Source organism: Nerophis ophidion, linkage group LG17 (genome assembly GCF_033978795.1).
Source record: "Nerophis ophidion isolate RoL-2023_Sa linkage group LG17, RoL_Noph_v1.0, whole genome shotgun sequence".
Lineage (NCBI taxonomy): Eukaryota > Metazoa > Chordata > Actinopteri > Syngnathiformes > Syngnathidae > Nerophis > Nerophis ophidion.
This window is the reverse complement of record NC_084627.1, coordinates 29988711-30014721: the sequence shown is the minus strand read 5'-3', so window position 1 is coordinate 30014721 and position 26011 is coordinate 29988711. Positions and strand designations below refer to the sequence as shown.

The window sequence follows — 26011 nt, the reverse complement described above, 5'->3', positions numbered from 1 at the left end:
GGATGTGTTATTCATACCTATTTGCAGCAAATCTGAATGACACGGTTACGGCACATACGGGGACACCTTTGTCTTCGGTTAAAGATCCGAAGTTAGATTTTTATGATCTGTGGTCCGATAATGATACAAATGTGCTTTTTGGTCCAGTTTATATTAGGCCAGGTACGAAATGTGCGTGTTATGCGGTATCTTGGAGCCTTACAGAGCCGCCAGTGCAGATGGGACAGATTCCACTGATGTATTGTTTAAATGTGACTAGTCCATGCAATGCATATCACGGTAACACTAGTGTGAACATTTCACAGGCTGCGCAAGGAGGGGGTTGTTCTCCCTATTTTACGGTTCCAGATCAAACTGGCACGCGGCTTCAGGAGGATGTTCTGTGGCTTTGTGGCTTTAATGTTTATGTTAGATTGCCATATAATTGGGTGTGCCGTTGTGCAATGATAACAGCTGCTGACCACTCTTACTTTGTGTCAGCTGTTCCGAGCCATAGGGGTAAGCGTGAGTATGCCCCCCAAGATGCGGTTTGGGGTACAAATTTGCCTGCAGATCATAAACCTTGGACAGCAGAAGAAAAGGTGGCATTGTCATTGTTTCCACAGCTGGGCGTGGGGAAACTCATGCTTAGAATGGATATGCTGAATTATCGGTTTTCAGCTTTTGTAAATTCGACAGTTACTATTATGGAGGCGAGCAGAGTCGAAATGAAGGCGTTACGGGCTGTGACTTTGCAAAATCGTATAGTATTAGACCATTTGGTAGTGAGCGTCGGAGGAGTTTGTGCTATGCTGAATTCATCGTGCTGTACGTAAATTCCAGACCATACTGGAGATGATTCCGTAATTGCGCAGTATATTCAGAATTTGACTTCTCTGTGAGACGCAATAAGAGGAGATTTTGTGGTGGATCCGTCCTGAGTAGCAAACTGGCGTTTGTGGTTAATGCAAATTGGGAAGATCATACTAGTGGTCTTATCTCTATTGTTTGTCTTGTCAGTTGTGTGATTCCGCTGATAAGATCACTAATTATGCGTATGATTTTGTCTACGTTCGTTTAGTACACAGCTTTGGGACAAGGTAGGGTAGATTTCAAGGATGAAAATGAGGGTCCGTTCTTTGAGATGTTACTTGATTATAATGTTGATTAGGATGAGTAATTGTGTGGTGTTTTGTTTTTTATTTTTAATGATGTATTACTTTCTAAGGTTTATTTGGTGTGTGATTTTTCGCTAGTTAGTAATTTCATTTTTTGTAGTTTATTATAGGTAATAAAACTGAGGATTGTGATAGCAAAATTACTTGTACTCGTTTTAATTGATGATGTTCTTTGAACGGGTCGCCAAAAGTTGTTTATTGGGCTCAGGAATGTGACACTTAGCAACAGATCTATTATCTGATCAAGCTCTGTCTCCTGTGTCTTTGATGTAACATGTGGACTTTAGTTGACCTGGGCATATGTGTCATCTATTCTTGACCCCCAACAGAGCTAAATTGTTCCCCTTTCCTTATTTGGTGTGTGTTTTTTCGCTAGTTGGTAATTTCATTGTTTGTAGTTTATTATAGGTAATAAAAGTGAGGATTGTGATAGCAAAATTACTTGTACTCGTTTTAATTGATGATGTTCTTTGAACGGGTCGCCAAAAGTTGTTTATTGGGCTCAGGAATGTGACACTTAGCAACAGATCTATTATCTGATCAAGCTCTGTCTCCTGTGTCTTTGATGTAACATGTGGACTTTAGTTGACCTGGGCATATGTGTCATCTATTCTTGACCCCCAACAGAGCTAAATTGTTCCCCCTTTTCTGAGTGAACCCCTCCCTTTGGGTATTCATTCCACTCTTCTACTGTATGTAAATGAGCATGGAGGGTGGGACTTCTTTCAACATCATACCCCCTCCTTCAGGTGACCCAGGCAGGGTTGTTCAGACCCTAGCTTGTGTCCCAGTAGCATTGGCCCACAGTTTGCTCTTCCTGTTTCAAAGCCATCTAGAGGCTCTCTCTGCTGCCTCCATGGTGGCCTTGATGGCCTTCCTTTTACCATCACCTGTAATGCCAAGTAGTGAAAACACCTTACACAGTGAGCGGCCAGCCCACTTCAATCGGCTCACAGCGTAAAATAAAAAACGTATTCAAACATAACTTCTAAACAACACATGCAAAATGGCTATTAATGCCTAGAGAAATGTATCTTTGTTAGTGGTACTACAAAAATGATCTTTTGCAAAAAGTATTTTTTTTTACCCAATTTGACAGTAATGTACTTAGATACATTACATACAGATACAGATGTACTGAGATAATGCGGAAAAAGCAATAAAATGTATTCCAACATAATTCCTAATCCAAACGTGCAAAATGTCTAAAAATTCCTGTGATATTGAATCCATGTGAGTTTTACTAGATACAGTTGTTTTTCTATGGTTTGCCCCTACAAAAATTAGATTTTACTCAATATGACTGTATACTGCATTACTCAAAATGACAGTTATTTAAACAAAAAAACAAAAAACATGAAAATAGCTAATAATGCCTGAAATAATGCATCTTTGGCAGTTTTACTCGAAACATATGCTTTTACAAATCTTGCAAACGCAAAAAGTAGTTTTTTTTTACTCAATATGACAATAATGTTCTTAGAATCCTGAGATAATGGGAAAAAAGCAATAAAAAATGTATTCAAACATAACTTCTAAACAACTCATGCAAAATGTCTAATAATGCCTAGCTATATGTATCTTTATTAGTGGTACTAGAAAAAATATCTTTTGTAAGGTTTGCAAAGAAAAAAAGTAATTTTTACTCAATTTAACAGGAAGGGACATACAATTCTGAGATATTGCAAAAAAAGCAATGAAAATGTATTCCAACAATCCAAAAGTGCAAAAAATCTACAAATGCCTTTGATATTGAATCCATGCGATAGGTTTTACTGGCCTCATTTTGGTCACACTCAATATGACAGTTTTTCAAACATATTTCCAAAAATGCACATGCAAAATGTTTAATAATGCCTGAAGAAATGTATCTTTGTGAGAGTTACTGGAAAAAAACATTTGGTAAGGTTTCCAAAAACAAAAATTATTTTTTTTACCCATTTTGACGGTAATGTCCTTAGAATCCTGAGATAATACAAAAAAAGCAACAAAAATGTATTCCAACATAATTCCTAATCCAAACGTGCAAAATGTCTAAAAATGCCTGTGGTATTGAATCTATGTGAGTTTTACTAGAAACAGTTGTTTTTCAAGGTTCACAAATACAAGAAATAGGGTTTTACTGGCCTCATATTGGTCACACTCAATATGACAGTTTTTGAAACATAACTCCAAAAATACACATGCAAAATGTTTAATAATGCCTGAAGAAATGTATCTTTGTGAGTTTTACTGGAAAAAAAAACATTTGGTAAGGCTTTTTTTAATCTTGCAAATGCAAAAAGTAGTTTTTTACTCAATATGACAATAATGTTAGAATCCTGAGATAATGCAAAAAAGAAAAACAATAAAAATGTATTCAAACATAACTCCCGAACAACACATGCAAAATGGCTAATAATGCATAGAGATATGTCTCTTTGTTAGTTGTACTAGAAAAATGATCTTTTGTAAGGCTTGCAAAGAGAGCAGTTAGTTTTTTTATTCAATATAACAGTATAACTGTCATACTTATTATTATGAAAGGTTCATAAACATAACTCCAAAACCAAGCATGAAATCTGTCCAAAAAAAGCCTGTAGTATTGAATTTATGTGAGTTTTACCAGAATCAGGTATTTTATAAAGGCTCATAAATACAAAAATTAGGTTTTATTGGCCTAATATTGGTCATACTCAATACGACAGTTTTTGAAACATAAATCCAAAAAAACACATGCAAAAAGTCTAATAATGCCTGAAGAAATGTATTTGACACTATTGTACTTAGAATCCTGAGATAATGCGAAAAAAAAGCAATAAAAATGTATTCCAACATATGTCCTAATCCAAACGTGCAAACTGTCTAAAAATGCCTGTTATATTGAATCTATGTGAGTTTTACTAGATACGGTTGTTTTTCTATGGTTTGCCCGTACAAAAATTAGATGTTACTCAATATGACTGTAATCTGTAACACTCAATAAGACAGTTATTTAAACATAACTCCTACACCACACATGAACATAGCTAATAATGCCTAAAATAATGTATCTTTGGGATTTGTACTCGAAACATCTGCTTTTTTAAACCTTGTAAATGCAAAAGGTGGTTTTTACTCCATATGATTGTGGTAGGGGATTGTGATTAGCGCACTGCAGGAGAGAAAGTCAACATCGCTGTCCAGGGTGCTGAGGCAGAGCGCAGTCAGTACATGCCTCGCCCTTGTCTGATGGCGCTCTGTCTCAGCAACCTGGACAGCGGTGTTGACTTTCACTCCTGCAGTGCGCTAATCACAATCCCCTCCCACAATGATATTAATGTTTTTAGAATCCTGAAATAATACGGGAAAAGCAATAAAAATGTATTCAAACATAACTTCTGAACAACACATGCAAAATGGCTAATAATGTCTGGAGATATGTATCTTTGTTAGTTGTACTAGAAAAGTAATCTTTTGTAAGGTTTGCAAAGGCACAAGTTATTTTATTTTTTATTTATTTAATTTAACAGTAAAACTGCCATACTGAATATGAAAGGTTTATAAACATAACTCCAAAACCAAACATGAAATATGTCTAAAAGAGCCTGCAATATTGAATTAATGTGAGTTTTACCAAAAACGGGTATTTTGGAAAGGTTCACAAATACACAATTTAGGTTTTACTGGCCTAATACTGGTCATACTCAATATGACAGTTTTTGAAACATAACTCCAAAAATACACACGCAAAATGTCTAATAATGCCTGAAGAAATGTATGTTTGTGAGATTTTCTGGGGAAAAAAATCATTTGGTGAGGTTTGCAAAAACAAAAATGTATTTTTTACCCATTTTGACTATATAGTTCTTAGAATCCTGGGATAATGCGAAAAAAACAAAACAAAAAAATTTATTCCAACATATATTCTAATCCAAACGTGCAAACTGTCTAAAAATGCCTGTGATATTGAATCAATGTGAGTTGTACTAGATACAGTTGTTTTTCTATGGTTTGCAAATACAAAAATTAGGTTTTACTCAATATGACTGTATACTGTAACACTCAATACAACAGTTATTTAACCATAACTCCTACACCACACGTGAAAAATGGCTAACAATGCCTGAAATAATGCATCTTTGGAAGTTTTACTTGAAACATATGCTTTTTTAAATCTTGCAAATGCAAAAAGTATTTTTTTACTCAATATGACAATAATGTTCTTAGAATCCTGAGATAATACGAAAAAAGCAATAAAACATTTATTCAAACATAACTTCTAAACAACACATGCAAAATGGCTAATAATGCCTAGAGATATGTATATTTGTTAGTTGTACTAGAAAAATGATCTTTTGTACGGTTTGCAAAGACACAAGTTAGTTTTTTTTATTCAATATAACAGTATAACTGTCATACTGGCACCGATCAGGGCTGCCTCGGTGCTCTCGTGCGCGCTGTTTTGTTTGTTTTTGTTTGTAAATTGTTAAGATCCGTACGCGGATCTTCTCATATTATAGTTGTTTCTGTTCCATTTTCATATGACTCTGCTGTTTAACATGCTTATATCCTGTTTTTGTTCATTACCATGGTTACTCATCAGTTCACCTGCTGCTCACGGCCCCGCACACCTGCTACAGATAATCACCGTCACTTTATAAGCCGTCCTCTTTTGTTTGTTCAGCCTGGGTTCATGATTTGCTTTTCTCGCAACGACTTATGCCTGCAATACGTTCATGTATGTATATTCTCGCTAAGCTTTTCACGCTAGCCATTGTTCATTCCAGTTCTCATGCTGAAGGTTTTGTTTTCTCTTTTGTGCCTACGGGTCAGTTTAGTTTGCATTTTGTATCACCTAGTTCTCATACTAGCGTATTTGGTTTCCTTTTGTTAGCTCCAGTGTTTTGTTTCTTAGATCTTTGTTGATCTGTTAAAACTTACCTTCGCTGTGTTCAATTTTGACGCATCCTCGAGGGAATCGAACCCGGTACCACGATGCCACACAGGCGTAACATAAATAGTGTGTCCGCGTGCTCTTACACACGTGAAGAGATACTGAACATCAGATTTATCACCCCTACGGACTTATTACCAGTCATTTTAGCGACAGCAGCGGATTTGGACCACTGTTTGATCAAAAGAGGGAAACCACACCGAAGACGAAAGAGAGCGGGCGACCTCGTCCGTCTCCGCAGACGAGGATTACGCACGCCCTTTCCCGGCATCTCTCCATTGTCCGCTCAGTTGCCAACAAGATGGATGAGCTAGCGTTGCTGATGAGCAGAAACAAGGACTTTTCCTCATCTTGTGCTTTACGCTTCACGGAGACATGGCTGAGCGCGAGTGTCCCGGACAGCGCGGTTCAACTGGAGGGCTTTCATCTTCTCTGCGCGGACCGAGATGCGCGGCTCTGATTCAAAAAAAGAGGCGGCGGAGTCTGCTTCTTTATCAACAGTAACTGGTGTACAGACGTGACGGTTATATCCCAACACTGCTCTCCTGCTCAGGAATATATTTTCATTCACTGTAAGCCCTTTTGCTCACCGCGTGAGATTGTTTTATTCATTCTGGTGGCTGCCTACATACCGCCCAGCGCAGACGTGCGTGAAGCTCAGCGCACACTTGCAGACCAGATCTTACACGTGGAACGGTCTTTTCTGGAATCTATTGTTATCGTTCTTGATGAGTTCAACAAGGGACATCTGAGCCAGGAATTACCCAAGTATTGGCAGTTTATTAAATGCCCGACCAGAGAGGAGAACATTGTGGATCACTGTTACACCACAGTAAGCAAGGGATATCATGCAGTCCCACGTGCTTCCCTTGGACTATCAGATCACTTGATGGTGAGTCTATGCCTTCATACAGGCATAGACTGAAACTGGCTAAACCTGTTATGAGGAACATTAAGTTTTTCACTGCTGAAGCTGTGGATGAGCTGCGTGCATGTTTGGAGATGACAGACTGGGAGGCAAGTGGAGCAGCCACAGACAATCTGGACGAGTATACGGACACTGTGACCTCATACATATAGTTCAATGAGGCACACATCATTCCAATGCGCACCAGGGCTTGTTATAACAACGACAAGCCCTGGTTCACACCCAAGCTCTGACGACTGCGCAAGAAAAAGGACACTATGTGAAGGAGCGGAGACCGGAGTACCTATAGAGAAGCGAAGTACCACTTCAACAGGGAATTGCAGAAAGCTAACCCAGTGGGCACCCGTCCTTAGTGCAACGTCGAGGTAACGTTGAAATTACGTTGCGACGTCACTCAACCATATCCCGACCAAATCACAACCAACTGACCCCACCACACCATATGTTGCAAATCTGGTTTGTTTTCATCATTGGGGGACATCGTCTTTTCAACGTTGTTTCAACGTCGTTTCAACGTCGTTTCAACGTGTACAATTGAACTTGCCAACCATTCTGCGCGCATCGGCCATTTGCGACAGTTTTCAACGAAACCGCCGCTTGATGGGAGCGTACTGCACCACACACACCACCTAGCGTATCACAGCCAAGCTTGTGCGCATGCGTGCTGAAGTACTTCCTTTCCAATCAAGCAAGCAAGACGAAGAGCGAAGATTTGAATTGGAAATCAAACTATTTTACTGCAAAGAAAACCATCGACGTCCATAAAGATTCAGGTGTGTACCTTGAGATAATACTGGTTATTTATATCGATGTAATTGTGGCCCTTTCACAAGTGGGTTGCAGGAAAACGAGAAATTTATCTCACGCCTATTCTCAACGTTTATTTTGACTGTATAAACTGGACCTGAGCAAACTTGTTTTTTTCTCCCCAAGCAGACAACTAACAATTTTTTTCCCCACCTGCCCAAAAGCAAACAATTGTTTTTCCAGGCTAACACAAAATAAAAATATGTTTTTGGTTCTGTACCCCTTGTCTTTTACTGCCGCGCCAGTCCCTGTATTAATTTACTTCCTCTTGATTTTGATCTTCAAAACACCCGTCTGGATGGCAGTTAGGTTTTTCTGAGGTTTTTCTGGCTAATTTTAATGTTTATTTAAATGTTGCCAGTTTATTTTAAGTACAGGTACTTTTTAATTAGTTTGACTTGTTAGCAAGGCTTTGTCTCAAAAGGCAAGTCCACGGGTCACCCATAAAAGGATCCATGTGATATTAAATGTTATGATCTTTACTTATTTTTTTCTATTTTACTGATAAGGCCAGTACTGCTATTACAAGAGCTTTTGTCAAGTATTGAAACTTCCAAATGGTTTCACTGTTGACCTGTTGGCCAACATGTATACTAAACTATATGACAATAAAATATCCAGACAGATTTTGTTTCATATGTTTTATGATTGACAATAAGACTGCACGTACCGCAGAAATTTTTGGGGGTGCAACGTTTTTTCTCTTGGCACAAGAAGGCAACCAACTTTTTTTTTTGCAGAGCTTACAAGAGCAAACTTTTTGTTTTTTTATACGTCAGGAGAACAAACTATTTATTTTTCCGTTTTTCCTAAACAATCTTTTTTTCCAAAAAAAAACATACCCTCCCCATGTTTCATCTGGTCCGCCCCTAAGTCTATGTACATGTACCACTACCGGTAATTGAAAAGCAGAACGTTAATGCAAGGCAATGTACCAATGATTTCAGTCTATGCATATATGGAACCACACAGTATACTTGCTATGATACATATAATACCATAAAGGATAATTTTTTTATAAAACTGTCCTTCCATGTGCAGAAATTGGAAACAGTGGAGGAAATACTCGACCTTGACGAGTTGATAAAAACTCAACCAAGCAAGAAAGATTTGCTGGTAAGTAATTATAACATTGTAATTGTGTAGCTGTTTTTACATCGGAATTATTATTGTATTTAGGTAGAAATTTCAGGTTATGAAATCGTGTAGATAAAACACGTGTAGATAAAACAGGCCCTATACTTGAATGTATGTATGTGTTTGCCAGCCCCTTACCCCAGTGTATGCTAAACACATTCTCTTGTATATTTGCATACAGCCAGGCTCTCAAAGATTGGTGGATATGACTTAAAGAGCTGTTTAAGCACCATCATGGACAGGTATTTTCCTCTTTCTCTACATATATATTAAAAATAGGCGATGTAAGACCCAAATTCTAATCTATGAGTGCTAGATCGGGAATTATAATAATGCAAAATTCCGTACTTTTTTGCCTGCATGTATGACTTGCGTGTTCAATTTCAGGCTCATGACAAATGAATTAATGTCCAATCTGAACATGAAGGGGAGAGGGGGAAAAAAATAGCTTTGCCGAGACGAAGCTGCTCGATGTAGTCACAGGTGAGTTTGTGTGTGTGTTTAATAATTACATTAACTTGATTGGGGTATGCACCCTTAATTAATTTGTATTCTTTTTGCCTGTTTACAGCTAGTGTCTTGGATACCCAGAAGGGGACCGAAACGATGGTCCATGATGCCATAAAAAATAAACTGAAATATGCCCCTGGACGGAAAGGAGGAATAGGATGGGCATCACAGTCTAAATAAATAATTATATCGATTGACATTCTCCACTTTCTTTGTACTTAATTTTAATTTTGCATTAACAAAAGCTATATATGCACTATGTGTTGTTGTCTTTGATTATAATTATATATTGGTTGATATTACGTTGATAATTGGTTGGTTGATCTTAGGTTGAAACTGAAAGTTGAATCAACGTTGAAACATTGACGTAGATTCTACGTCGGTATTTAAATGTTGATCCAACTTTCATTTTCAACCCAAATCCAACGTTATTTCAACACGGGAAAGTAACATTGTTTCAACGTTGATTAAACGTCACTGTTAAGTAGAAACTGAAAGGCGAATCAACTTTGAAACATTGACGTTGATTCAACGTCGGTATTGAAACGTTGATCCAACTTTCATTTTCAACCCAAATGCAACGTTATTTCAACACGGGAAAGTAAAGTTGTTTCAAAGTTGATTAAACGTCTCTGTTAGGTACAAACTGAAAGTTGAATCAACGTTGAAACATTGACGTTGATTCAACGTCGGTATTTAAACGTTGATCCAACTTTAATTTTCAACCCAACATGGGAGGAGTTCGGGGGAGCCATGGAAAACGGCTTCAAAGCGATGCCGCCTCACGAAGGGGAAGCAGTACACTGTCAACATTGTGTATGGTGCGGATGGAGTTCTGCTTACCTCAACTGTGGATGTTGTGGATAGGTGGAAGGAATACTTCGAAGACCTCCTCAATCCCACCAACACGTCTTCCTATGAGGAAGTAGTGCCTGGGGACTCTGTAGTGGGCTCTCCTATTTCTGGGGCTGAAGTTGCTGAGGTAGTTAAAAAGCTCCTCTGTGGCAAGGCCCCAGGGGTGGATGAGATGCTGGATGCTGTGGGGCTGTCTTGGTTGACAAGACTCTGCAGCATCGCGTGGACATCGGGGACGGTACATCTGGATTGGCGGACCGGGGTGGTGTTTCCTCTCTTTAAGAAGGGGGACCGGAAGGTGTGTTCCAACTATCGTGGGATCACACTCCTCAGCCTTCCCGGTAAGGTTTATTCAGGTGTACTGGAGAGGAGGCTACGCCAAATAGTCGAACCTCGGATTCAGAAGGAACAGTGTGGTTTTTGTCCTGGTCGTTGAACTGTGGACCACCTCTATACTCTCGGCAGGGTTCTTGAGGGTGCATGGGACTTTGCCCAACCAGTCTACATGTGCTTTGTGGACTTGGACAAGCCATTCGACCGTGTCCCTCGGGAAGGCCTGTGGGGAGTGCTCAGAGAGTATGGGGTATCGGACTGTCTTATTGTGGTGGTCTGCTCCCTGTACGATCAGTGTCAGAGCTTGGTCCGCATTGCCGGCAGTAAGTCGGACACGTTTCCAGTGAGTGTTGGACTCCGACGGGCCAAACAGTGTGGGGCTTCAGCAGATGCGGAGACAAAAACTCGGACATGGGAGGGGTTCGGGGAAGCCATGGAAAACGGCTTCAAAGCGATTCTTGACTACCATCCGCCGCCTCACGAAGGGGAAGCAGTACACTGTCAACATTGTGTATGGTGCGGATGGAATTATGCTTACCTCAACTGCGGATGTTGTGGATAGGTGGAAGGAATACTTCGAAGACTTCCTCAATCCCACCAACACGTCTTCCTATGAGGAAGCAGTGCCTGGGGACTCTGTAGTGGGCTCACCTATTTCTTGGGCTGAAGTTGCTGAGGTAGTTAAAAAGCTCCTCGGTGGCAAGGCCCCAGGGGTGGATGAGATGCTGGATGCTGTGGGGCTGTCTTGGTTGACAAGACTCTGCAGCATCGCGTGGACATCGGGGACGGTACATCTGGATTGGTGGACCGGGGTGGTGATTCCTCTCTTTAAGAAGGGGGACCGGAAGGTGTGTTCCAATTATCGTGGGATCACACTCCTCAGCCTTCCCGGTAAGGTTTATTCAGGTGTACTGGAGACCAGGCTACGCCAGATAGTCGAACCTCGGATTCAGAAGAAACAGTGTGGTTTTATTCCTGGTCGTTGAACTGTGGACCACCTCTATACTCTCGGCAGGGTTCTTGAGGGTGCATGGGACTTTGCCCAACCAGTCTACATGTGCTTTTTGGACTTGGACAAGGCATTCGACCGTGTCCCTCGGGAAGTCCTGTGGGGAGTGCTCAGAGAGTATGGGGTATCGAACTGTCTTATTGTGGTGGTCCGCTCCCTGTACGATCAGTGTCAGAGCTTGGTCCGCATTGCCGGCAGTAAGTCGGACACATTTCCAGTGAGGGTTGGACTCCGCCAAGGATGCCTTTTGTCACAGATTCTGTTCATAAATTTTACGGACAGAATTTGTATGCACAGTCATGGCGTTGAGGGTTTCCGGTTTGGTGGCCGCGGGATTATGTCTCTGCTTTTTGCAGATGATGTGGTCCTAATGGTTTCATCTGGCCGGGATCTTCAGCTCTCACTGGATCGGTTCGCAGCCGAGTGTAAAGTGACCGGAATGAGAATCAGCACCTCCAAGTCCGAGTCCTTGGTTCTCTCCCGGAAAAGGGTGGAGTGCCATCTCCGGGTTGAGCAGGACACCCTGCCCCAAGTGGACAAGTTCAAGTACCTAGGAGTCTTTTTCACAAGTGGGGGAAGAGTGGATCGTGCGATCAACAGGCGGATCGGTGCGGCGGCTTCAGTAATGCGGACGTTGTACCGAAACGTTATGGTTAAGAAGGAGCTGAGCCGGAAGGCAAAACTCTCAATTTATCGGTCGATCTACGTTCTCATCCTCACGTATGGTCATGATATTTGGGTCTTGAACGAAAAGATAAGATCACGGGTACAAGCAGCCGAAATGAGTTTCCTCTGCCGTGTGGCGGAGCTCTCTCTTAGAGATAGGGTGAGAAGCTCTGTCATCCGCGAGGAACTCAAAGTAAAGCCACTGCTCCTCCACATCGAGAGGAGCCAGATGAGGTGGTTCGGGCATCTGGTCAAGATGCCACCCGAACGCCTCCCTCGGGAGGTGTTTAGGGCATGTCCAACCGGTAGGAGGCCACAGGGAAGACCCAGGACACATTGGGAAGAATATGTCTCCCGGCTGGCCTGGGGATGCTTCGGGATCCCCCGGGAAGAAATAGATTAAGTGGCTAGGGAGAGGGAAGTCTGGGCTTTCCTGCTTAGGCTGCTGCCCCCACGACCCGACCTCGGATAAGAAGAAGAAGATGGATGGATGGAATATGAAAGATTTATAAACATAACTCCAAACAAAAAATGGAATCTGTCTAAAAAAGCCTGTAATATGAGTGAGTTACACCAGAATTAGGTATTTTGGAAAAGTTTACAAATACAAAAATTAAGTTTTACTGCCCTCATATCGGTCACACTCAAAAATACACATGCAAACTTTCTGATAATGCCTGAAGAAATGTATCATTGTGACTTTAACTGGGAAAAAAAATATTTGGTAAGGTTTGCAAAAACAAAGAGTAGTTTTTTACTAATTATGAAAATTATGTTCTTAGAATCCTGAGATAATGCGAAAAAATCACTAAAAATGTATTCAAACATAACTTCTAAAAAACACATGCAAAATTACTAATAATGCCTACAGATATTTATATTTAATAGATGTATGGAAAATGATCTTTTGTAAGGTTTGCAAAGAAAAAAGATTGTTTTTTTATTGAATATAACAGTATAACTATAATACTAAATATGAAAAGTTTATGAACATAACTCCAAAACCAAATATAAAATATGTCTAAAAAAGCCTGTAATATTACATTTATGTGAGTTTTACCAGAATCAGGTATTTCATAAAGGTTCATAAATACAAAAATGTGGTTTTACTGGCCTCATATTGGTCATACTCAATATTATAGTTTTTGAAACATAACTCCAAAAATAGACACGCAAAATGTCTAATAATGCCTGAAGAAATGTATCTTTGTTTATTTTACTGGAAAACAACATTTGGTAAGGTTTGTAAAAGCAAAAAGTATTTTTTTACCCAATTTGACAGTAATGTACTTAGAAGCCTGAGATAATGCGAAAAAAGCAATACAAATGTATTCCGACATAATTCCTAATCCAAACGTGCAAACTGTCTAAAAATTCCTGTGATATTGAATCCATGTGAGTTTTACTAGATACAGTTGTTTTTCTATGGTCTGCCCATACAAAAATTTGAATTTACTCAATATGACTGTATACTGCAACACTCAATATGACAGTTATTTAAACATAACTCCTACACCACACATGAAAAATGGCTAATAATGCCTGAAATAATGCATCTTTGGGAATTTTACTCGAAACATATGCTTTTTTAAATCTTGCAAATTCAAAATGTAGTTTTTACTCAATATGATATTAATGTTCTTAGAATCCTGAGATAATGCGAAAAAAGCAATAAAAATGTATTCAAACATAACTTCTAAACACATGCAAAATGGCTAATAATGCCTGGAGATATTTATCTTTGTTAGTTGTACTAGAAAAATGATCTTTTGTAAGGTTTACAAAGACACAAGTTAGTTTTTTTTTTATTATTGAATTTAACAGTATAACTCTCATACTCGATATGACAGTTTTTGAAACATAACTCCAAAAATACACATGCAAAATGTCTAATAATGCCTGAAAAAATTTATCTTTGTGAGTTTTCCCGAAAAAAAACATTTGTTAAGGTTTGCACAAACAAAAAATATTTTTTTTTACCCAGTTTGACAGTAATGTACTTAGAATCCTGAGATAATGCGAAAGAAGCAATAAAAATGTATTCCAACATAATTCCTAATCCAAACGTGCAAAATGTCTAAAAATGCCTGTGATATTGAATCCATGTGAGTTTTACTAGATAAAGTTGTTTTTTTATCGTTTGCAAATACAAAAATGAGGTTTTACTGAATACTGTAGCACTCAAAATGACAGTTATTTAAACAAACTACCACACTACACATGAAAAATGCCTAATAATGCCTGAAATAATGCATCTTTGGGAATTTACTTGAAATATATGCTTTTTTAAATCTTGCAAATGTAAATTGTTGTTTTTTACTCAATATTACAATAATGTTCTAGAATCCTGAGATAATGCGAAAAAAGCAATAAAAATGTATTCAAAAAATAACTTCTAAACAACACATGTAAAATGGCTAATAATGACTAGTGATATGTATCTTTGTTAGTTGTACTTGAAATATTATTTTTTGTATGGTTTGCAAAGACACAAGTTCGTTTTTTTATTTAATATCACAGTATAACTGTCATACTAATATGAAAGGTTTATAAAAAAACTCCAAAACCAAACATGAAATCTGTCTAAAAAAGCCTGTAATATTGAATTTATGTGAGTTTTAGAACAATCAAGTATTTTGGGAAGGTTCACAAATACAAGAATTAGGTTTTACTGGCCTCATTGGTCACACTCAATATGACAGTTTTTTAAACATAACTCGTAAACCACACATGAAAAATGGCTAATAATGCCTGAAAAAATGCATCTTTGGGAGTTTTACTTGAAACTTATGCTTTTTTCAATCCTGAAAATGCAAAACGTAGTTTTTTTTTACTCAATATAACAATAATGTTCTTAGAATCCTAAGATAATGCGAAAAAAGCAATAACATTGTATTCAAACATAACTTCTAAACAACACATGTAAAATGGCTAATAATGCCTAGAGATATTTATCTTTGTCAGTTGTACTAGAAAAAATATCTTTTTTTAAGGTTTGTAAAGACACAAGGTAGTTTTTTTATTTAATAGAACAGTATAATTGTCATACTCTCTGAGCTGCCACCTTATTGTGGTAGAGGAGTTTGTGTGTCCCAATGATCCGAGGAGCTATGTTGTCCGGGGGTCTCCCAAGACAAACAGGTCCTACGTGAGGGATAGGACAAAGAGCAGCTCGAAGACCAATATGAAGAATGGACCCAGTTTTCCCACGCCCGGACGCGGGTCCCTGACGGGAAGCCTTTTATGAATGTTGTCTGTCTATCTGTGTTGGCCCTGCGATGAGGGGGCGACTTGTCCAGAGTGTACCCCGCCTTCCGCCCGATTGTAGCTGGGATAGGCACCAGCGCCCCCCGCGGCCCCAAAGGGAATAAGCGGCAGAAAATGGATGGATGGATGGGAAGCCATGTCTTCCTAAACGCTTGTTTGATTGTTATGCGAAATTGACTCATGGGTTGGACCATTTGTCAAAGGGAGGGATGTGTCAAGCAGTACAGCAATTCTGGTTTACTAAGGGCTTTTACGGTTTCGCAGAAGATTTCTGCAAAAGTTGTTTGATTTGTGCTCAAAATAATCCAGGTAAATTTAGACAATTACCACAAGCAGCACACCCACCGCCATCCATCATGAGCATGTCATGATGGATTTCATTGAATTTACACCCATCCATCCATCCATCCATTTCCTACCGCTTATTCCCTTTCGGGATCGCGGGGGGCGCTGGCGCCTATCTCAGCTACAATCGGGCGGGAGGCAGGGTACACCCTGGACAAGTCGCCACCTCATCGCAGGGCCAACACAGATAGACAGACAACATTCACACTCACATTCACACACTAGGGCCAATTTAGTGTTGCCAATAAACCTATCCCCAGGTGCATGTCTTTGGAAGTGGGAGGAAGCCGGAGTACCCGGAGGGAACCCACGCATTCACGGGGAGAATATGCAAACTCCACACAGAAAGATCCCGAGCCTGGATTTGAACCCAGGACTGCAGGAACTTCGTATTGTGAGGCAGACTCACTAACCCCTCTTCCACCGTGAAGCCCAACTTACACCCAGTGAAGGGAAAAAATATTGTCTAGTGATGGTTGATATGTTTTTAAAATGAGTAGTAGCCTTCCCAGCGAAACATGCTTCTTCCGCTGCAGTAGCAAAAGCACTTTTAACTGAAATTGTGGAAAGGTGGGGCATTCCGAAAAAGTTATCAAGTGACAATGGTTCACATTTTTTAAATGAGGTGATACAGCAATTTTCTGATTATTTGCAAATCGATTTGAGAACTCATTGCAGCTACCATCCACAATCCGGAAGTGCTGAAAGAGAAAACGGAACAATTAAATTAAAACTTGCCAGAAGTTGTGAAGAGACTAAGCTCAACTGGCCTAAATGTTTGCGGATAATTCTCATGTACATGCGTATGCGGGTGCGCGCGCGTCATAACCTGTCACCTTTTGAGATTCTGTTTGCAGTTCCCCCTAATGTGGGGATAGGACCATTAGGACCGCCAATTGAGACGACTGTGTCAAGACGGACTGGTAAGATATTGTATATCTTTAACAAAGTGTTTTGCTAATATTCGAAGGCAAGTCTCCGGGGCGAGCGGATCATATAGCATGGGTGTCAAACTCTGGCCCGCGGGCCAAATTTGGCCCGCCGTGTAATTTCATTTGACCCTTGAGGCAATATCAAATTAACATTAGAGCTGTCCCGCCACTGTTACACCGCATTCACCACTAATACTCATACTCGTCAACCCTCCCGATTTTACCGGGAGACTCCTGAAGTTCAGTGCCCCTCCCGAATTTCTCTTGATTTCCACCCGGACAATAATATTGGGGGCGGGTCGTAAAAGCACTGCCTTTGGCGTTCTCTACATTTCGCCATGTCCGATTTTCCTCCACACAAACAGCGTACCGGCCCACTCACATAATATATGCGGCTCATACACACACACAAGTGAATTCAAGGCATACTTGGTCAACAGCCATACAGGTCACACTGAGGGTGGCCGTATAAACAACTTTAACGCTGTTACAAATATACGCCACACTGTGAACCCACAGCAAACAAGAATGACAAAACATTTCGGGAGAACATCCGCACCGTAACACAACATAAACACAACCGAACAAATACCCAGAACCCCTTGCATCACTAACTCTTCCGGGACGCTACAATATACACCCCGCTACCACCAAACCCTGCCCCAACTCAAACCCGCTGCCGAAAAGAGGCATTAAATTTGTATTTTTATTTTATTTAGTATGCCATTGATATTTTTTAATTATTAGTATTTAAAACTCGATTTTGCATGTCACTATAAAGTTATATAAGCCTTGCTTGGTCAATATTCAATGCAAAACTTGTTTGGGTCCCTAATAAAGGATTAATTTGTTCAACCTCGGCCCGCGGCTTTGTTCAATTTTAAATTTTGGCCCACTTTGAATTTGAGTTTGACACCCCTGCAGTATAGTATACTGTAACACTCAATATGAATGTTATTTAAACATAACTTCTAAACCTCACATGAAAAATGGCTAATAATGCCTAAAATAATGCATCTTTGGGAGTTTTGGTCGAAATGTATGCTTTTTTAAATCTTGCAAATAGGTTTTTACTCAATATTACAATAATGTTCTTAGAATCCTGAAATAATGCGGAAAAAGCAAAAAAAAATGTATTCAAGCATAACTTCTAAACAACACATGCAAAATGGCTAATAATGCCTAACGATATTAATCTTTGTTAGTTGTACTAGAAAAATTATCTCTTTTAAGGTTAGCAAAGACACCAGTTAGTTGTTTTTTTTAATTAATATGACGGTGTAATAGTCATACTAAATTTGAAATTTTTATAAACTTAACTCCAAAGTCAAACATAAAAATTGTCTAAAAAAAAGCCTGTAATACACGATTTATGTGAGTTTTACCAGAATCAGGTAATTTAGAAAGGTTTACAAATACAAAAAATAGGTTTTACCCACTATGACAGTATACCTTCACACTCAATATGACAGTTTTTGAATAATGACTCCAAAAATACACATGCACAATGCCTAATAATGCCTGAAGAAATGTATCTTTGTGAGTTTTAATGGAATAAAAGATTTGGTAAGGTTTGCCAAAACAAAAAGTAATTTTTCACCCAATTTGACAGTAATGTACATAGAATCCTGAGATAATGCGAAGAAAGCAATGAGAATGTATTCTAACATAATTCCTAATCCAAACGTGCAAAATGTCTAAAAAGTCCTGTGATATTGAATCCATAGTGAGTTTTACTAAAAACAGTTGTTTTTCTATGGTTGCAAATACAAAAAAAAATGGTTTTACTCAATATGACTGTATATTGCAACACTCAATATGAATGTTGTTTAAACATAACTTCTAAACCTCACATGAAAAATGGCTAATAATGCCTAAAATAATGCATCTTTGCGAGTGTTCATCGGAATCTATGCTTTTTTAATTCTTGCAAATGCAAAAAGATAGTTCCTTACTCAATATTACAATAATGTTCTTAGAATCCTGGGATAATGCGAAAAAAGCAATAAAAATTTATTCAAGCATAACTTCTAAACAACACATGCAAAATGGTTAATAATGCCTAGAGATATTCATCTTTGTTAGTTGTACTAGAAAAATGATCTCTTGTAAGGTTAGCAAAGACACCAGTTAGTTTTTTTTAATCACTATAACAGTATACTAGTCATACTAAATTTGAAATTTTTATAAACATAACTCCAAAATCAAACATAAAAATTGTCTAAAAAAGCCTGTAATATTGAATTCATGTGAGTTTTACCAGAATCAGGTCATTTAAAAAGGTTTACAAATACAAAAAATAGGTTTTACTCACTACGACAGTATATCTTTACACTCAATATGACAGTTTTTGAAACATGACTCCAAAAATACACATGCACAGTTTCTAATAATGCCTGAAGAAATGTATCTTTGTGAGTTTTACTGGAATAAAATATTTGGTAAGGTTTGCCAAAACAAAAAGTGATTTTATTTACCCAATTTGACAGTAATGTACTTAGAATCCTGAGATAATGCGAAAAAAGCAATTAAAATGTAGTCTAACATGATTCCTAATCCAAACGTGCAAAATGTCTAAAAAAAAATCATGTGATATTGAATCCATAGTGAGTTTTACTAAAAATAGTTGTTTTTCTATGGTTGCAAATACAAAAAAAGAGGTTTTACTCAATATGACTGTACACTATAACACTCAATATGACAGTTATTTAAACATAACTTCTAAGCCACACATGAAAAATGGCTAATAAAGCCTAAAATAATGCATCTTTGGGAGTTTTATTCGAAATGTATGCTTTTTTAAATCTTGCAAATGCAAAAAGTAGTTTTTTATTCAATATGACCATAATGTTCTTAGAATCCTGCGGGATAATGCAAAAAGAGCAACAAAAAAAATGTATCCAAGCATAACTTCTAAACAACACATGCAAAATGTCTAATAATGCCTAGAGATATTTATCTTTGTTAGTTGTACTAGAAACATGATATCTTGTAAGGTTTGCAAAGACACAAGTTATTTTTTTATTCAATATAACAGTATAATTGTCATACTAAATTTGAAATGTTTATAAACATAACTCAAAAATCAAATATAAAATTTGTTCAAAAAAGCCTGTAATATTAAATTCATGTGAGTTTTACCAGAATCAGATATTTTAAAAAAGACAACAAAAATTAGGTTCCAAAATGACCTTCACACTCAATACGACAGTTTTTGAAACATAACTCCAAACATACACATGCACAATGTCTAATAATGCCTGAAGAAATGTATCTTTGTGAGTTTTACTGAATCATTTGGTAAGGTTTGCCAAAACAAAAAGTAATGTTTAATCCAATTTAACAGGAACTATACATATTGTCATTTTAGTAGGTAGACATATTTACGGGGCTTCACGGTGGCAGAGGGGTTAGTGCGTCTGCCACACAATACGAAGCTACTGCAGTGCTGTGTTCAAATCCAGGCTCGGGATCTTTCTGTGTGGAGTTTGCATTTTCTCCCCATGAATGCGTGGGTTCCCTCCGGATACTCCGGCTTTCTCCCACCTCCAAAGACATGCACCTGGGGATAGGTTGATTGGCAACACTAAATTGGCCCTAGTGTGTGAATGTGAGTGTGAATGTTGTCTGTCTATCTGTGTTGGCCCTGCGATGAGGTGGCGACTTGTCCAGGGTGTACCCAGCCTTCCGCCCAGTTGTAGCTGAGATAGGCGCCAGCGACCCCAAAAGGGAATAAGCGGTAGGAAATTGATGGATGGATGGACATATTTACGTAGCACTTTACTGTTGTGTTTTCTTTTCTTTTTGTCTACGCATGGGAGAGTGCGAAACAACATTTTGATTCCTTTGTACGTCTTTACATGTAAAGAAAATGACAAATAAAGCGGACTTGACTTGACTTGACTTGTAATGTACTTAAAATCCGGAGATAATGCGAAAAAAGCGCTAAAAATGTATTTCAACATAATTCCTAATCCAAACGTGCAAAATGTTGAACACTTCCTGTGATATTGAAACCATAGTGAGTTTTACTAAAAACTGTTGTTTTTCTATGGTTTAAAAATACAAAAAGCAGGTTTTACTCGATATGACTGTATACTGTAACACTCAATATGACAGTTATTCAAACATAACTCCTACACCACACATAAAAAATGACTAAAAATGCCTAAAATAATGCATCTTTGGGAGTTTTACTCGAAATGTATGCTTTTTTTAAATCTTGCAAATGCACAAAGTAGTTTTTTACTCAAACAATAATGTTCTTAGAATCCTGGGATAATACCAAAAAAGCAATAAAATGTATTTAATTATAACTTTTAAACAACACATGCAAAATGGCTAGTAATGCCTAGAGATATTAATCTTTGTTAGAAAAATGATCTATTTTAAGGTTTGCAAAGACACAAGTTATTTTTTTTATTCAATATAACAGTATAATTGCCATACTAAATTTGAAATGTTTATAAACATAACTCCAAAATCAAACATAAAATGTGTCTTAAAAAGCCTGTAATATTGAATTTATGCGAGTTTTACCATAATCAGGTATTTTTTTTAAAAATAAATAAAAGGTTTTACTCACTATGACAGTATACCTTCACACTCAATATGACAGTTTTTTAAACATAACTCCAAAAATACACAAGCACAATTTCTAATAATGCCTGAAGAAATATATTCTTGTGAGTTTTATTGGTAAGAAACTTTTGGTAAGGTTTGCCAAAACAAAAAGTGACTTTTTACCCAATTTGACAGTAATGTACTGAGATAATTCGGAAAAAAACCCAATACAAACATAATTTCTAATCCAAACGTGCAAAATGTCTAAAAATGCCTTTGATATTGAATCCAAGTGAGTTTTACTTGAAACATTTATTTTTCTATTGTTTGCAAATACAAAAAATAGGTTTTATTCAATATGACAGTATACTGTAACACTCAATATGACAGTTATTTAAACATAACTTCTAAACCACACATGAAAGATGGCTAATAATGCCTAAAATAATGCATCTTGGGAGTTCTACTCGAAATGTATGCCTTTTTAAATCTTGCAAATGCAAAAAGTAGTTTTTTACTCAATATGACAATAATGTTCTTAGAATCCTGAGATAATACGAAAAACGCATTAAAATGTATCCAAGCATAAATTCTAAACAACACATGCAAAATGGCTAATAATGGCTAGAGCAGGGGTCACCAACGCAGTGCCCGTGGGCACCAGGTAGCCTGTAAGGACCTGATGAGTAACCCGCTGGCCTGTTCTAAAAATAGATCAAATAGCAGCACTTACCAGTGAGCTGCCTCTGTTTTTTAAATTGTATTTATTTACTAGCAAGCTGGTTTCGCTTTGCTAAACCTTTTTATATTCTAAGAGAGACAAAACTCAAATAGAATTTGAAATTCCCAGAAAATATTTTAAAGACTTGTTCTTCACTTGTATAAATAAATTCAATTATTGTTTTACTTTGCTTCTTATTGCTTTCAGAAAGACAATTTTAGAGAAAAAGTACAACCTTAAAAATTATTTTAGGATTTTTTTTTACTCACACCTTTTTGTCTTTTAAATTCCTTCCTCTTCTTTCCTGACAATTTAAATCAATGTTCAAGTAAATAATTTGTTTTATTGTAAAAAATAATGAATACACTTTCATTTAATTCTTAATTTTAGCTTCTGTTTATTTGACAAAGAATATTTGTGAAATATTTTTTCAAACAGATTATGATTAAAAATCAAAAAATTATTTTGGCAAATATAAAAAATCTGTATAATCAAATTTAAATCTTGTTTCAAAGTCTTTTCAATTTCTTTTCAATTTTTTGTTCTGGAAAATCTAGAAAAAATAATGATTTTTCTTTGTTAGAAATATAGCTTGGTCCAATTTGTTATTCTAACCAAGTGCAGATTGGATTTTAACCTATTTAAAACATGTCATCAAAATTCTAAAATCAATCTTAATCAGGAAAAATGACTAATGATGTGCCATAAATTCTTTTTTTAAGATTCAAATTAGCTAGTTTTTCTCTTCATATTTTTAGGTTGAATTTTGAATTTTAAAGAGTGGAAATTGAAGATAGACTGTTTCAAAATTTTATTTTAATTTTTTTTCGTGTTTTCTTCTCTTTTAAACCGTTCTATTAAGTGTTTTTTTCATCATTTACTCCCTACAAAAAACCTTCCGTAAAAGGAAAAAAAATGAACGACGGAATGACAGACAGAAATACCCATTTTTTATGTATATAGATTTTATGTATATAGATTTTCATATTCCAAGATGGCGGCGATGGCGGCGCCCGTACGGGCTGCAACATTGCGGAGCTGCTGCTAAAGATGGAACATTTGGCAGAAATACCGGACAATTCTACAAACTTTATGGCTGGCTCACATCGTGGTCACTCCGTGATCACGTACGACCGCCAGACACTTCTGGATGTGGACATATCGGGCCGTTTTGGACTGATAGACGCTTGCGTGCTAGACTTGCTAACTAGCATGGGAATACGTCGGCGGCTACATCCAGCGGCCTGTGAAGCAGGGGAGTATAGTAGCAGCGGTGGTCGTCTACGGAGCAGACGCCAGCGGTGTGATAAGAAACGCGGATGTCGAGCGGGGCTAAAAACAAAGCAGAAGGCTAATCCCCACAGAACACCACTTCCCTCCATCCTGAAGACGGATTTAAATGAAAGATGCGAGACTACTGGTCTGGGTAAGGAGTCAGTTGAATTAGAACACGTTTTTTCTGCTTTGAGTGTTTCAGAGTTGGACATGTGTTTTACCGAGGTGGCTAACTATGATGCGTGCAGTTTATCAAAGCAACAAACAAACAATCGGAAAATCCCCGTTACTGAGGTGGCTAACCATGATGCGTGCAGTTTATCAAAGCAACAAACAAACAATCGGAAAATCCCCGTTACTGAGGTGGCTAACCATGATGCGTGCAGTTTATCAAAACAACAATCAAACAATCGGAAAATTCCTGTCGTATCAATTCCTAGATATGGTCGTAACTATACTAAATACGGTCTCAGCGAAACCTGGCTTAAACCAAACGACTTTTTTGCGCTAAATGAGGCATGTCCTCCTAACTTTACACATGCGCATATTGCCCGTCCGCTTAAAAGGGGTGGGGGGGTCGCACTAATATACAACGAAAACTTTAACCTTAGTCCTAACATAAATAATAAATATAAATCATTTGAGGTGCTTACTATGAGGTCTGTCACACCGCTGCCTCTACACCTGGCTGTTATCTACCGCCCCCCAGGGCCCTATTCGGACTTTATCAATGAATTTTCAGAGTTCGTTGCTGATCTAGTGACACACGCCGATAATATAATCATAATGGGGGACTTTAATATCCATATGAATACCCCATCGGACCAACCGTGCGTAGCGCTCCAGACTGTAATTGATAGCTGTGGTCTCACACAAATAATAAACGAACCCACGCATCGCAACGGTAATACGATAGACCTAGTGCTTGTCAGGGGTATCACCGTTTCCAAAGTTACGATACTCCCGTATACTAAAGTATTGTCCGATCATTACCTTATAAAATTCGAGGTTCGGACGCATGTTCGTCAAACTAATAATAATAATAAGTGCTATAGCAGCCGTAACATTAATACAGCCACAACGACAACTCTTGCTGACCTACTGCCCTCGGTAATGGCACCATTCCCAAAGTAAATGGGCTCTATTGATAACCTCACTAACAACTTTAACGACGCCCTGCGTGAAACCATTGATAACATAGCACCGCTAAAGTTAAAAAAGGCTCCAAAAAAGCGCACCTCGTGGTTTACAGAAGAAACTAGAGCTCAGAAATTATTATGTAGAAAGCTGGAACGCAAATGGCGCACGACTAAACTTGAGGTGCACCATCAAGCATGGAGTGATGGTTTAATAACTTATAAACGCATGCATACCTTAGCTAAAGCTAAATATTACTCAAATCTCATCCACCGTAATAAAAACGATCCTAAATTTTTGTTTAGTACGGTAGCATTGCTAACCCAACAAGGGACCCCTTCCAGTAGCTCAACCCACTCAGCTGATGACTTTATGCAATTCTTTAGTAAGAAAATTGAAGTCATTAGAAAGGAGATTAAAGACAATGCGTCCCAACTACAACGGGGTTCTATTAACACTGATACGATGGTATATACGGCGGATACTGCCCTCCAAAATAGTTTCTCTCGTTTTGAGGAAATAACATTAGAGGAATTGTTACAACGTGTAAATGGAATAAAACAGACAACATGTTTACTTGACCCTCTTCCTGGGAAACTGATCAAGGAGCTCTTTGTATTATTAGGTCCATCAGTGCTAAATATTATAAACTTATCACTCTCCTCGGGCACTGTTCCCCTAGCATTCAAAAAAGAAGTTATTCATCCTCTTCTTAAAAGACTCAACCTCGATCCTGACCTCATGGTAAACTACCGACCGGTGTCTCACCTTCCCTTTATTTCAAAAATCCTTGAAAAAATTGTTGCGGGGCAGTTAAATGAACACTTAGCGTCTAACAATCTATGTGAAACCTTTCAATCCGGTTTCAGGGCAAATCACTCCACGGAGACAGCCCTCGCAAAAATGACTAATGATCTATTGCTAACGATGGATTCTGATGCGTCATCTATGCTGCTGCTCCTCGATCTTAGCGCTGCTTTCGATACCGTCGATCATAATATTTTATTAGAACGTATCAAAACACGAATTGGTATGTCAGACTTAGCCCTGTCTTGGTTTAACTCTTATCTTACTGATAGGATGCAGTGTGTCTCCCATAACAATGTGACCTCGGACTACGTTAAGGTAACGTGTGGAGTTCCCCAGGGTTCGGTCCTTGGCCCTGCACTCTTCAGCATCTACATGCTGCCGCTAGGTGACATCATACGCAAATACGGTATTAGCTTTCACTGTTATGCTGATGACACCCAACTCTACATGCCCCTAAAGCTGACCAACACGCCGTATTGTAGTCAGCTGGAGGCGTTTCTTAATGAAATTAAACAATGGATGTCCGCTAACTTTTTGCAACTCAACGCCAAAAAAACGGAAATGCTGATTATCGGTCCTGCTAGACACCGAACTCTATTTAATAATACAACTCTAACATTTGACAACCAAACAATTAAACAAGG

At 38.1% G+C, this 26011-nt stretch overlaps 1 long non-coding RNA gene across 1 annotated transcript; it reads left to right on the top strand.

Moving 5' to 3' along the window:
- The first annotated feature begins 9048 nt into the window (after positions 1-9048).
- LOC133536604 (uncharacterized) lies at positions 9049-9648 on the top strand. The gene is made up of 3 exons (XR_009802501.1): positions 9049-9186; positions 9332-9427; positions 9516-9648. It is a non-coding gene; the product is annotated as an uncharacterized LOC133536604 (long non-coding RNA).
- The last annotated feature ends 16363 nt before the right edge of the window (positions 9649-26011 follow it).